The 13,687-nt window shown below is 38.7% G+C and overlaps 1 protein-coding gene across 4 annotated transcripts in view; it reads right to left on the reverse strand.

Moving 5' to 3' along the window:
• The window catches only part of SORCS1 (sortilin related VPS10 domain containing receptor 1), a 539,290-nt gene that overhangs the window by 270,230 nt on the left and 255,373 nt on the right, over window positions 1-13,687 (reverse strand). The window lies entirely within an intron of this gene.

A 13,687-nucleotide genomic window follows, 5' to 3' on the forward strand; every position in this document is an offset into this window, starting at 1 on the left:
TAAAATAATGCCGTTTGTGGCAACATGGATGGACATTGAGATAATCACATTAAGTGAAGTAAGTCAGGAAGACAAAGACAAATACCTTATGATATCACTTATATGTGGAATCTAAAATATGACACAAATAAACTTATCTATGAAATAGACTCACAGACAAAGAGAACAGACTTGTGGCGGCCAAAGGGGAGAGGGTTAGGGAAGGGATGGATTGGGAGTTCGGGATTAGCAGAGACAAACTATTATATATAGAATGGATAAACAACAAGGTCCTACTGTATAGCACAGGGAACTGTATTCAATGTCCTGTGATAAACCATAATGGAAAAGAATATGAGAAAGAAGGTATATATATGTATAACTGAATCACTTTGTTGTACAGCAGAAATTAACACAACATTGCAAATCAACTAAACTTGAATAAAATAAATTTTAAAAATGCATTAATTATACTTCTTTTATCTCTGTATTAGTTAGGAAATTTATTTATTTGTGATGATGTGTGTAGGTGTAATGACGTCTGTAGTAGGCAGAATATTGCCTCCCCCTTCAAAGATGCCCTCTCCTAATGGATATATTAGATTACATGACAAAAGGGACTCTGCATTTATAATTGAGATTACTAATCAGTCAAATAGGGAGATTAACCCGAATTATCTCGGTAGACCCAACATCATATGTGCTTTTTTTTTTTTTTTTTCTGCTGTATGCAGGCCTCTCACTGCCGTGGCCTCTCCCGTTGCGGAGCACAGGCTCTGGACGCGCAGGCCCAGCGGCCATGGCTCACGGGCCCAGCCGCTCCGTGGCATGTGGGATCTTCCCAGACCAGGGCACGAACCCGTGTCCCCTGCATCGGCAGGCAGACTCTCAACCACTGCACCACCAGGGAAGCCCCATATGTGCTCTTAAAGACAGAAAAAAATAAACAGAAGAGTAAGTCACAGAGTAAGCGTGACAAAGACTGACTCCAGGTGCCATTGCTGCGTTGAAGATGGAGAGGCCATGTGAGAACTGATGCGGGTGGTCTCCAGGAGCAGAGAACAGGCCCAGATGACAGTCAGCAAAGAAACAGTGACCTCAGGCCTACAGCCTCAGAAGCATGGAAGAGAATGCTTCTCCCAAGCCCCCAGATGGGAGCCCAGCCAGTGGATACCTGAATTTGATCCACGTGAAACCCTGAGCAGCAAACCGGCAGAATTCATGTGAACTTCTGATCTACAGAACTGTGAGGTTTTATATACATATGCTTTTTTGGCAGCTAAATTTATAGTAAGCTGCTAGACAGTAATACAGATATAATACAGCTTCATGTGAGAGGTTAGTTCTGATAAGATTGATAATGACAGCACTAGGCATTTGGGAGCTAAGGTGGTTAGAATGCAAAGTGTAGTCACTGTCCTTATTTGGAACCCAGGACACATATCGATCAGGCTCTAATGATAGTCCAAAGTGAAGTCTTTGTGTACAAAAGCTTCATTTCACTTGTTATACAAGAGTGCTTTGTTCTTCCTGACAGTGAGCCATAAAAAGAGTTATTGCACTTCAGCTATACTGTTAAAAATATTATGAGCCAAAGACTAGCCTTGGAACTAAAGAGCTATAAAATAATCATTTTGTGTTTAATAAAAAAGAAAAAATATATATCTAAAAACATAATTAGGAAAATATTTCTAAATTGAGGCTTTCCTAAATCTTACATCTTTGAAGGGCATTAAAAAACCAACTCTCTAGGACAGGCTGCCTCACATTTATGATGGAGGGTGGAGGAAGGAAACCCGTAAAAATTCAGATTCCTGGGTCTCTTCCCCAGACCTTCTAATCCAACAGGTCCTAGAAGTGCTCGGGAATCTACAACTTAATAACCTTCCTAGAATTAGAACAACCTATTTTGAGAAAAGGTTTATAGTGTTTGAAACTATATGAGATGAACAAAGAGTAGGCTAACAAACAAAAACAAAAAAGTAGAAGAAAGTGGAAAAAATATTAGAATTTCTCTTTGTGCCAGAATCAGCTACTACCTTCAGAACTAGTCAGTAGCCCCACTTCCAAAAGCAGAGTAAATTCCTTCAAAATTTGATCCATGGGAAACCCTGAGTAAATTCCTTCCAAAAGCAGAGTAAATTCCTTCCAAAAGGACAAAAGTACTTTTGAACAGAAAGGCTACAATGGTCCAATAGAAAGAGCTTGGGCTTGGGAGAAGACAGCTAGACCTTTATTCATGTCCTGACTGGTTCACTCACAAGGTGACTACAGGTAATTTTTCCATCTTCTCTAAGTTTGAGTTTCTTTCTCTGCAAAAGAACAACAACAGTACCTAATGCTTAGGGTTGTGTTAAAAGAACTATTATGATTTTGGGATACTGTAGCTATTTAATAAATATCTATTCTTCTGTCTGTTCCCTGTTAGAAACAAAAATTCCAAGGGTGATAAATAGATTCTAACTTGAATAATCCCCTCCCCTGGTCTTCAACCTTTTCAGAGAGAAGAGCTGGCATCCCATCACTTTTTCAAGGCCAGAAAAGGAAATTCATTAACATCTCTTAGTCATTTGTTCCAGTAATTTGATTTATACCAAGAATGCATTCCTCAAATCCCACCTAAAAAAACTCAGGCCTATTATCTAACCCAACATGTACTTATGGAGAAGAACAAAACTTAAAGCAAGACAGCTGAGTTAGTTAAAGATCAACAGGCTTAACAGCAAGAGCTGAGAAGATGAAAATTTGTTACCACTCTAACTCACCATTCTTAGAACACATTTCTTACCTGGTATCCTATTAATCCCCCGCGGATTGGTAATGCTTATGGTACCAACTGCCCTTTGATATGCCTGTATTCATTCAACCAACATGTACTGAACATTTAATTGTATGCCATAGGTCCTAAACATTCCTTGAACACATAAATGAATACGAATCGGTCCATGTCATCTGGGATCACTAGGGCAAGTTCATTTCAAGTAAAATCTAAGTTATTATCTCTTTCAGATGCACAAGGAAGGCAGTAAATTCTTAAATTCTCTGCCTCTGGATTTACTGTGGTTGCTCCTGGGTTGTCTGTGTATAATTCTCATCTTTAATAAGATACCTGGAGAATGGCTTGTAAATTCACCTGGTTTTACCAACCTGGAGGAACGACTGGGAATATAGTCTAGATCAGAGTTTGACAACCTTTTTTCTGTAAGTGGCTAGACACTAAATATGAGGCACTAAATAAAGGGTCTCTCGTGCAAATATTCAACTCTGTAGTTGTAGCAGAAAAGCAGTCACAGACAGTACGTAAACAGATGGGTGTGGCCGTGTTCCAATAGATCTTTATTCATGAAAACAGGTGGTAAGCAGATTCTGGCCATAGCTTGCTGACACTGTTCTAGATTCTAGGTTCTTTAGACCAGAATTCCTAGTTGCTGACCCTTTGCTTTTTCTCCTGAGATCACACACACACACACACACACACACACACACACACACATGCACATGCGCAGAGCCTAAATTGGGGGGTGGGGTGGGAGGGGGTGGATAGCAAAACAAACAAACAAAAAACAAATAAGCAGTAGTTTTCCTGACAGAGGGTTTTCCTAAAGAATTTTAGTAAGAATGCGATAAACATGAAATTATATTGTCTGGAGATTGTAGCCCAGGGCTGGATTTGAAGCTCTGTACTACATGACCCTTTGATGGCTGTTGAGGTTGAATAACTAAATTTTAAAACAAAAACACAGCAAAACCTTCATGGACTCAAGTCCCAATCTGACTATACTGGACAACTGTTACCGCATATACTTTAGAATTTATATCACTGCCTACAAAAGCCAGATGATCTGCAAAAATAATTGCTGAAAGACTCAGAAGAGATTTGACATAAGGTGTCCCAAGCATACTTGGGAGCTATGCATCCAGCCTGCTTCCCTTGCCATTTGTAGAAAGTCACTGACATTTCAGAGTAAGCAGATGTCCTTCAATCTGACTCGATTTTAGAAGAGCCACTTGTCAGCAACCTAAGATATGTGCCTGACCTCCATAAGCATGTTATAAGCCCTAAGAGTACCTCTGAGTGATAGGTGAGATTCACAAGTTTAGAATATATTATCAGCATTGTCAATAACACCTTCACATTTTTTTCTCTTCCCTTCAAGTTTTCATTTCTCTTTTGTCTTGCAGATTCTATAACACCCTCACATTTCTTTCTTTTCCCTTCAAGTTTTCATTTCTCTTTTGTCTTGCAGATTCTATAACACCCTCACATTTCTTTCTTTTCCCTTCAAGTTTTCATTTCTCTTTTGTCTTGCAGATTCTATGTCATGTTCAAAGATTAAATGGGGAATATAGAGGCGAATGTGCATAAAAAATAATTAGTAATCAATGGTGCTGGTCGCATCCTTGTTGCCAGCTCTATTCATATCTTTGACTTATGCTTCTCTGACTCACCAGGGTAAAGAAAATTATGATGTTTCAGAACTTGCACAGGTAAGTTGACACTTTATACAGTGTCACGGCAGGAAGAACCTGGTTTGTTCACTGTTTTTATATGTTGGCATCTTTAATCAAGGCACAAAGCCTCACTCAACTTCATAATACACCGGTAGCTGGAGTTCTGAGCCAATACATTGTTATTTTCCCCACTGAGAACATCAGTCATTTCTCAGACCACATCGCTATATTGTTTCTTCCTCTCCTTAATTCTGTAGCTACTTAGCATGTAGGAAAGCTACCAAAACTTAACTTCTTCCTTCCTCATTCTTTTTTTTTCCAGTGAAATTATTCTTTTTTTTAAATTTTTGTTGGAGTATAGTTGATTTAAAATGTTGTGTTAGTTTCAGGTGTACACCAAAGTGAATCAGCTATACATATACATATATCCACTCTTTTTTACATACTTTTCCCATATAGGTCATTCCAGACTATTGAGAAGAGCTCCCTGTGCTATACAGTAGGTCCTTATTAGTTATCTATTTTACAGATACTAGCCTTTATATGTCAATGCAATCTCCCAATTTATCACTCAACCATTTCCCCCCTGGTACCCATAAGTTTGTTTTCTACATCTGTTGCTTGGGGGTTTTTTTTGGCCACACAGCGCAGCTTGCGGGATCTTAGCTTCCTCATGCTTTATCTGCCTCTCTTCTTTCTTTCTCTCATTCTAAACACATTTATGGCCTTCCTACTGTGTGCTATGAGATATGGGGCTCTTGGATTCCAGTGATATGAAAACCTTAACATTCCATCTCCTTATACCAGATTCTGAAGAGTCTAGCCACAGCCTACTGTGGAATGAACAACTTTCATTGCCTCAAATAGAGTTCCATGATAATATAAGATGATCCACTTGGCCAATGAGGCAGCTTAACCTTCACATTCTTTTTCTACCCCTCTTTTAAATTTACGGCTACCATTTAGGGAGATTTCAATTCCCATTAATAATATGTGCAGTTGACCTACATTTAAGAGAATTTAATCATGGCCTGGTGACAAATTTAGCTTAAAGTGGAGGTTCACTTAGGACTTCTGAGTACATTTCTGTTGAAAAGGTCAATTTCTGACATTTGTCAGTTAAAGCCCATACCAGACAAATTGAATTTTCCTCCTCTTGTCTGGAGCACAAACACTTTCAATGCTGAATATCACCACTGGCTATCAATTAGGAAAACAACCCAAAACAACAACAAGAGACTGAGAATATTTTTTTAAGAAGACCTGGATTTTTTTTTAAGAGTTAGGATTTTTTTTCACACTAAAAAGCTATCTCAAGAGGAGAATGGTTCAAGATGGCGGAGTAGAAGGACGTGCTCTCACTCCCTCTTGCGAGACCACTGGAATCACACCTAAATGCTGAACAGTCATGGACAGGAAGATGCTGGAACTCACCAAAAAAGATACCCCACATCCAGAGACAGAGGAGAAGCCACAATGAGACAGTAGGAGGGGCACAATCACAAAAGAATCAAATCCCATGACTGCTGGGTGGGTGACTCACAGACTGGAGAACACTTAAACCACAGAAGTCCACCCACTGGAGTGAAGGTTCTGAGCCCCACGTCAGGCTTCCCAACCTGAGGGTCTGGCAACGGGAGGAGGAATGCCTAGAGAATCAGACTTTGAAGGCTAGCAGGATTTGATTGCAGTACTTCGACAGGACTGGGGTAAGCAGAGACTACACTCTTGGAGAGCACACACAATGTAGTGTGTGCGTCAGGACCCAGGGGAAGGAGCACTGACCCTGTAGGAGACTGAACCAGACCTACCTGCTACTGTTGGAGGGTCTCCTACAGAGGCGGTGGGTGGCTGTGCCTCACCGTGGGGACAAGTACACTGGCAGCAGAAATTCTGGGAAGTACTCCTTGGCAAGAGCCTTCCTACAGTACACCATTAGCCCCACCAAAGAGCCTGGGGAGGCGCAAGTGCTGGGTCGCCTCAGGCCAAACAAGCAACAGGGAGGGAACCCAGCCCCACCCATCAGCAGACAAGCAGACTGAAGTTTTACTGAGCTCTGCTCACCAGATCAACAGCCAGCTCTACCCACAACTAGTCCCTCCCATCAAGAAACTTGCACAAGCCTCTTAGATAGCCTTATCCACCAGAGGGCAGACAGCAGAAGCAAGAATAACTACAATCCTGCAGCCTGTGAAACAAAAACCACATTCACAGAAAGATAGACTAGATGAAAAGGCAGAGGGCTATTACCAGATTATAGGGGTCCCAGAAGGAGAAGAGAGACAGAAAGGACCAGAGAAAATATTTGAAGGGATTATAGTTGAAAATTTCCCTAAACACGGGAAAGGAAATAGCCACCCAAGTCCAGGCAGCAGAGAGAGTCCCAGGCAGGATAAACTCAAGGAGAAACACACTGAGACACATAGTAATCAAATTGACAAAAATTAAAGACAAAGAAAAATTATTGAAAGCAGCAAGGGAAGAAGACAAATAACATACAAGGTAACTCCCATAAGATTAACAGCTGATTTCTCAGCAGAAACTCTACAAGCCAGAAGGGAGGGGCATGACATCTTTAAAGTGATGAAAGGGAAGAACCTACAACCAAGATTACTCTACCCAGCAAGGATCTCATTCAGATTCAGTGGAGAAATCAAAAGCTTTACAGACAAGCAAAAGCTAAGAGAATTCAGCAACACCAAACCAGCTCTACAACAAATGCTAAAGGAACTTCTCCAAGTGGGAAACACAAGAGAAGAACCTACAAAAACAAACTCAAGACAATTAAGAAAATGATAATAGGAACATACATATTGATAATTACCTTAAACGTGAATGGATTAAATGCTCCAATCAAAAGACAGAGGCGTGCTGAATGGATACAAAAACAAGACCCATATATATGCTGTCTACATGAGACACACTTCAGACCTAGGGACACATACAGACAGAAAGTGAGGGGATGGAAAAAGATATTCCATGCAAATGGAAATCAAAAGAAAGCTGGAGTGGCAATACTCATATCAGATAAAATAGACTTTAAAATAAAGAACGTTACAAGAGACAAGGAAGGACACTACAGAATGATCAAGGGATTAATCCAAGAAGAAGCTACAACAATTATAAATATATATACACCCAACATAGGAGCACATCAATACATAAGGCAACTGCTAACAGCTATAAAAGAGGAAATGAACAGTAACACAATAATACTGGGGGACTTTAAAACCTCACTTACACCTATGGACAGATCACCAAAGAGAAAATTAATAAGGAAACACAAGCTTTAAATGACAAAATAGACCAGATAGATTTAATTGATATTTATAGGACATTCCATCCAAAAACAGCAGATTACACTTTCTTCTCAAGTGCACACAGAACATTCTCCAGGATAGGTCATATCCTGGGTCACAAATCAAGCCTCAGTAAATTTAAGAAAACTGAAATCATATCAAGCATCTCTTCTGACCACAATGCTATGAGATTAGAAATCAATTACAGGGAAACAAACTTAAAAAACACAAACACATGGAGCCTAAGCAATACGTTACTAAATAAACAAGAGATCACTGAAGAAATCAAAGAGGAAATCAAAATATATCAGAGATAAATGACAATGAAAACACGATGATCCAAAGCCTATGGGATGCAGCAAAAGCAGTTCTAAGAGGGAAGTGTATAGCCATACAAGCCTACCTCAAGAAAGAAGAAAAATCTCAAACAATCTAACCTTACACCTAAAGGAACTGGAGAAAGAAGAAAAAACAAAATCCAAAGTTAGTAGAAGGAAAGAAATAAAGATCAGAGCAGAAATAAATGAAATAGAAACAAAGAAAACAATAGCAAAGATCAATGAAACTAAAAGCTGGTTATTTGAGAAGATAAACAAAATTGATAAACCATTAGCCAGACTCATCAAGAAAGAGAGGGAGAGGATTCAAATCAATAAAATTAGAAATGAACAAGGAGAAGTTACAACAGACACTGCAGAAATACAAAGCATCCTGAGAGACTACTACAAGCAATGCTATGCCAATAAAATGGACAACCTGGAAGAAATGGACAAATTCTTAGAAAGGTATAACTTCCAAGACTGAACCAGGAAGAAATAGAAAATATGAACAGACCAATCACAAATAATGAAATTGAAACTGTGATTAAAAATCTTCCTACAAACAAAAAAGAAGTGTTGAAAAAAAAAAAAAAAAAAACGGAGCTGGAAGAATCAAACTCCCTGACTTCAGACTATACTACTAAGCTACAGTCATCAGGGCAGTAATGGCAGTAGCACAAAAACAGAAACATAGATCAATGGAACAGGATAGAAAGCCCAGAGATAAACCCACACACCTATGGTCAACTAATCTATGACAAAGGAGGAAAGGATATACAATGGAGAAAAGACAGTCTCTTCAATAAGTGGTGCTGGGAAAACTCGACAGCTACATGTAAAAGAATCAAATTAGAACACTCCCTAACACCATACACAAAAATAAATTCAGAATGGATTAGAGATGTAAGACCAGACACTATCAAACTCTTAGAGGAAAACATAGGAAGAACACTTTTTGATATAAATCACAGCAAGATCTTTTTTGATCCACCTCCTAGAGTAATGGAAATAAAAACAAAAATAAACAAATGGGACCTAATGAAACTTCAAAGCTTTTGCACAGCAAAGGAAACCGTAAACAAGATGAAAAGACAACCCTCAGAATGGGAAGTGGCGGGGGTGGTGGTAGTGTGATGAACTGGGAGACTGGGATTGACATGTGTACACTAATATGTATAAAATGGATAACTAATAAGAACCTGCTGTATAAAAAAATAATTAAAATTAAATTAAAAAAAAGCTATCTCAAGACAGTAATGGAAAACAAAATAAAACATTATCTTACTGGATAATTAAAATCAGTTCAATGCCACAAGCAGTTGAACATGTATTATTGAGGAAAGTAGTAGAGGGAGATTTTAAGCCCATACTGAAGCTTATAAATCTTTCTGGGGATACAAAACACCTTTGAACAATTGGAAATTAACAAGCAATCATCATCAAGGATAGCATTTGATAAAATCACGGTCCCCATGTTATGCTGAAGACAATTTACATTTTGGGTAGGAGAAAATCTATGTTGTTTTGGATTTCTGGGGAAAGCTTTATGAAACAGAATGAATATCATAAATAGTCAATTTAGACAGTGATCACATTATGGGTGTTTTTCCTTTTGCTTCTCTATGTCTACTGATTTTGTACATCATACATGAATTATTTTGTTTAAAAAGATAATAAAATTTTTTGAGAGCCAGCTTAGAGAAAAGAGAGAAAAAAGTATATTTTTAAATTTCCTCAGGTCGGTTTCAGATCCAACAGGACTGGATGTTCTGCTTTTTGGCCTTCAATTATTAAATGGTTCATAATTTACTCCAAAGAAAAAGACTCATGGCCAAACATCTAAAGATATTTTTTGACCATGAGGTCAGCAGCAAAGGATCGAGATTTGGCAGGTCTTACAAAAAGACTGCATTGCATTCATCGTCTAGCACACCTGAGCAACTAATACAGTTATCTCTGAGCACTGCCAGGGGAAAGAAGTGAAGGGCAGCCTCAGAGGAGGAGAAGCAGAGATGCTCACTGCCTCATTTACACGCTTATCTTCTAATAAGGAAGATGAGGCAGTGGGAGCTGTGGGGGATTATTTTCTTAGAAATCATCAAAATCAAATACAACACACTCATCTTGGGCTGAGCGGCAACACTAACTAAGTCGTCCCAAGATTATAGAGGAGGCTGTCTTTTCCAAGCACCCTGTGATTACTATCGATCTGTTCAGCTCGTTGCAACTCAACCTTACCAGGCTGGTCATGAAAGAAGGATGGATGTTATTAAAGAGGCTGAGGAGCTGCTCTGGAGGTATCATTCATTAGAAGTAAACTAAATGGGAGACGGGGGAAGATGGCGGAAGAGTAAGACGTGGAGATCGCCTTCCTAGTCAAGAACCTCGGGATAAGACAGGAATAGAGGCGCAGACCTACTGGAGAACGGACTTGAGGATATGGGGAGGGGGAAGGGTGAGTTTTGACAGGGCGAGAGAGAGTCATGGACATATACACACTAACAAACGTAGTAAGGTAGATAGCTAGGGGGAAGCAGCCGCAAGGCACAGGGATATTAGCTCGGGGCTTTGGGACAGCCTGGAGGGGTGGGATGGGGAGAGTGGGAGGGAGGGAGACGCAAGAGGGAAGACACATGGGAGCATATGTATATGTATAGCTGATTCACTTTGTTATAAAGCAGAAACTAACACACCATTGTAAAGCAATTATACCCCAATAAAGATGTTAAAAAAAAAAAAAAAAAAAAAGAAGTAAACTAAATGTACTGACTGTCAAGCATATAGAGGGATTATGTAGCAGATCCATTCCCTTGCCAGAACTTAGGACCTCTAATGTGCAAAAGTACAGACAGGTTTAAGTGGGAGCACCTGCTGTCGAAGTGGGATATGGAAACTCAACTTTATTAGACGATACAAACTGAGCAAAGTCAGGACTGGGGTGGTTGGCTTCAGTACCCTGTAGTTATTTATTAAGCTATCATGTGTCCAAGGCTATGCTAGGCACAAAACAGAGAATGTTTAGAAAGAGATAAACAGGGACATAGGAAAGGCCTATGACCTTGAAAACATAGTGATCTGCATAGATCAAAAGGTCAAAGGCTTCTGAAATGAAATAGAAAGATCAGTTACAACAACTTACAGACAGATTACCAATGGATACACATATCAGTCACATAAGAGACCATTAATGTATTAATGCCTATAATATTAATATAAATTAATATTAAGAATTGATTATGATTGAAGTATTTCAATAAATTCAAGAAAATTAAATATATTGTTAAAACTATAGAACTGGTGATAAGATGAAAATTAAATCAGAATGTGTTGATTTACACTATTTTGTGGTAACATCATTATTTCATTTCAGCAATAATTCACACTATGTCTTTATAGTATTTTGGGCTAAAAAGAATAGAGATTAATATGGCAAAATCACACCAGACATTCAATAATCTTAGATAGATTAAAGGGTTACAGGAAAGTGAAAAACGTCATTACTGTGGCACAGTCATGAGACTCTAGATTAAAATATAACCTCCCAATGAAAAAGCAGATACCAAGTTCTTAGCACATAGTAGGCTTTCAATAAGTGGTAATTACTAGTAGTAGGACAAATAATTAGCTTACAAAATACTCTCCTATGTGAGTTACAGAATTGCTCTAAAAGAGACATAGGATCTAGGGTTGAACACTTCTGAGATTTACTTTCGTAAGCTACACTCTGTAATGTTTAAATGACTATAATTTTCATTATGAATGTATTAGTTCCTAAAGTGTTGGCGATTTATTGAACACCCAGTGTTTCTGTGTTATTTCTCTCACATACAGATACACCATACCTGAAGAAGGAGTGGCTAGTAGAAAAAGCCACAAACTGTGTGGTTCTGCACTAATGCTTCTTCTCAATGTACACTGTGCAAAGAACTACCTTATGGGGTGAATCACCTGGGGTCTTTGTAAAAACACAGATTTCCGAGCTCTACCAAAAGCCTACTGAAGTTATTGGTGCGGGGAGCCACAATCTGAATTTTTAAATAATCCCTCCAGGTGATTCTCATGCACACTCAATTCTGGGGACCACTGCACTATTCTTTGATGGAGGCTAGCTCTGAAGACCCTTGGCTCTCTTTCCCTTCCATCTCCCTCTCTGATTCAGAACTCTGACATTTAAGGTTGACTTTCTTTTTCCCTCTATTTATACAGATTGAACCTATTTTTCCTATCTCTAAATCATCTGGGGATTGCTTTAATAAAATGGCTACACTCTTGATTAAGGAAAAGTGAGAAAGCTGCTGTCAATTACCTTAATTGATCTGACAACCTGATTAGGCCCGGAAAGGGAAAGATTTCCTCAGTGGGGCTTTATTAAAAAAGAGAAAACAAAACAAAGGCCCATGTAATTAAAATGTGATCGCTGGTGATGAGTATGTAAAATGAACCCTGAGACACATTAGTGATGGGAAAACTTTTCTAAATGGCATTTTAGGAAGAATAGGAACACAAGATGGTCAAATAAATCAGTGAGCTACTAAGGGAGAATGCTGAACAGAAATGTAAGAGACTTTTCTCAATTGTACTCACCAGTAGCTTTTTAATTTTTTTTTAACATCTTTATTGGGGTATAATTGCTTAACAATGTTGTGTTAGTTTCTGCTGTATAACGAAGTGAATCAGTTATACATATACATATATCCCCATATCGCCCCTCCTATGGCATCTGCCTCCCACCCTCCCTATCCCACCCCTCTAGGTGGTCACAAAGCACCGAACTGACATACCTGTGCTATGTGACTGCTTCCCACTAGCTGTCTATTTTACATTTGGTAGTGTATATATGTCCATGCCACTCTCTCACTTCATCCCAGCTTACCCTTCCCCGTCCATGACCTCAAGTCCATAATCTACATCTGCATCTTTATTTCTGTCCTGCCCCTAGGTTCATCAGAACCTTATTATTATTTTTTTTTATATTCCATACACATGTGTTAGTATAAGGTATTTGTTTTTCTCTTTCTGACTTACTTCACTCTGTATGACAGAGTCTAGGTCTATCCACCTCATTACAAATAGCTCAATTTTGTTTCTTTTTATGGCTGAGTAATATTCCATTGTATATTTGTGCCACATCTTCTTTATCCATTCATCTGTTGATAGACACTTAGGTTGCTTTCATGTCCTGGCTATTGTAAATAGTTCTGCAATAGACATTGTGGTACATGTCTGTTTTTGAATTTTGGTTTTCTCAGGGTATACATTTGGAGACTAATCCTGTGTCAGTTGCTTCATTTGCAAATATCTTCTCCCATTCCTAGGGTTGTCTTTTTGTCTTGTTTACGGTTTCCTGTCTTGCGAAAAAGCTTTAAAGTTTCATTAGGTCCCATTTGTTTATTTTTGTTTTTATTTCCATTTATCTAGGAGATGGGTCAAAAAGGATCTTGCTGTGATTTATGTCATAGAGTGTTCTTCCTATGTTTTCCTCTAAGAGTTTTATAGTGTCTGGCCTTACATTTAGGTCTTTAATCCACTTTGAGTTTATTTTTGTGTATGGTGTTAGGGAATGTTCTAATTTCTCTCATTTACATGTAGCTGTGCAGTTTTCCCAACACTGCTTATTGAAGGGGCTGCCTTTTCTCC

Source organism: Neophocaena asiaeorientalis, unplaced genomic scaffold (genome assembly GCF_003031525.2).
Source record: "Neophocaena asiaeorientalis asiaeorientalis breed wild unplaced genomic scaffold, Neophocaena_asiaeorientalis_V1.1 scaffold240, whole genome shotgun sequence".
NCBI lineage: Eukaryota > Metazoa > Chordata > Mammalia > Artiodactyla > Phocoenidae > Neophocaena > Neophocaena asiaeorientalis.